Raw genomic sequence first — 1,581 nt, forward strand, 5'->3', positions numbered from 1 at the left:
TATCTCAATTTGCAACTTTTTGAGAAAGTGTCATACCACCTTCCACAGTGGTTGCACCATTTCTCACTTCCACCAAGAGTGAATAAGGGTTGAAGTTTCTCCACAACCTTGCCAGCATTTGTTGCTTACTCTTCTGTTACATTTTACTATTCTAAGTGGGGTGACATGATATCTCATAGTTCTTTTGATTTGCATCTCTCTTAGAGCTTTGGATTTTGAACATTTCTTCATGTGCTTGTTAGCCATCTCAATGTCTTCTTTGGTGAAGTGCCTGTTCATATCTTGTGCTCATTTTTCAATTCTATTATTATCTTGTTGTGGTGCTCAAGTATTTTATAAATTCTGGATATAAGTCCCTTATCTTATATGTCATTACCAAATACTTTTTCCCAGTCTGTGGCTTCCCTTTTTATCATGTTGGAGAAGTTTTTGGATATGCATAGAGATTTGATTCTTAGAAGGTCCCATTCGTCTATTTTATCTACTCCTAGTTGTAGATTTTTCAGGATACTTGGAAGACTGTTTATGTTGTGGATTAGGGCTTCTCTCATTCTTCCAACTTTTCTTTAATGAAGATTATAGTCCTTGATTTTAGTCCTAGGTTCATGATCCACCTTGAGTTGGTTTTTGTGTATGGAGTGAGGTGTGAATATTGCTTGAGTCTTTTGCAGATACTTTTCCAATTTTACCAATACCATTTGTTAAAAAGGCAGTCCCCCCCCCTTAATTGACTTCATCTCCTTGTCAAAAATCAGTAGTCCATATAGATGGGCTGATTTCTGGGTTCTCAATTCTGTTCCATTGATCTATGTGTCTGTCATTGTACCAGTACCATGCTGTCTTAACCACCATGGTAGTGTAGTAGGATTTGAAATCGGGGAATGAGATACCTCCTACCTTGTTTCTCTTTTTAAGGGGTGCTTTGCTTAGTCAGGGCTTCTTTCCATTCCAAATGAAACTGGAGATTGCCTTTTCCATCTCGTTGAAGAATGGGATTGGTATTTGTATCGGGATTGCATTAAACGTGTAAATTGCCTTCTGTAGTATTGCCATTTGCACAATATTGAGTCTTCTTATCCATGAGCAAGGGATATTCTTCCACTTCTCAAGGTCTCTTTTTCTTTCTTGTAATAATGTTTTGTAATTTTCTTTGAATAGATCCTTTATGCTTCTGGTTAAATTTATTCCCAAGTATGTAATCTTGTGATTAGCTATTGTGAAGTGTATTGTTTTTCTTAGTTCCGTCTCTGTATTCTCTTCATCACTGTAGAGAAATTAAACTGATTTTTTTGTATGTTGATCTTGTATCCTGCCACTTTGCTAAATTGGTTCACTGTGTCCAATAGTTTTCTTGCTGAGTCTTTAGGCTTTTCTAAGTATACTAACATATCATCCACGTAGAGAGATAATTTTACCTCCTCTTTGCCAATTTGGATACCTTTTATTTACTTCTCTTTTCTTATTGCTATCACTAAGACTTCCAAAACATTATTGAATAAGAGCGGTGATAGAGGGCATCCTTGCCTAGTTCCTGTTCTTAAAGGGAATGCCTTTAACCTCTCTCCATTGAGACCAATGTTG

Source organism: Elephantulus edwardii, unplaced genomic scaffold, assembly GCF_000299155.1.
Source record: "Elephantulus edwardii isolate Elephantulus edwardi_28Jun2011 unplaced genomic scaffold, EleEdw1.0 scaffold00122, whole genome shotgun sequence".
Taxonomy (NCBI): domain Eukaryota; kingdom Metazoa; phylum Chordata; class Mammalia; order Macroscelidea; family Macroscelididae; genus Elephantulus; species Elephantulus edwardii.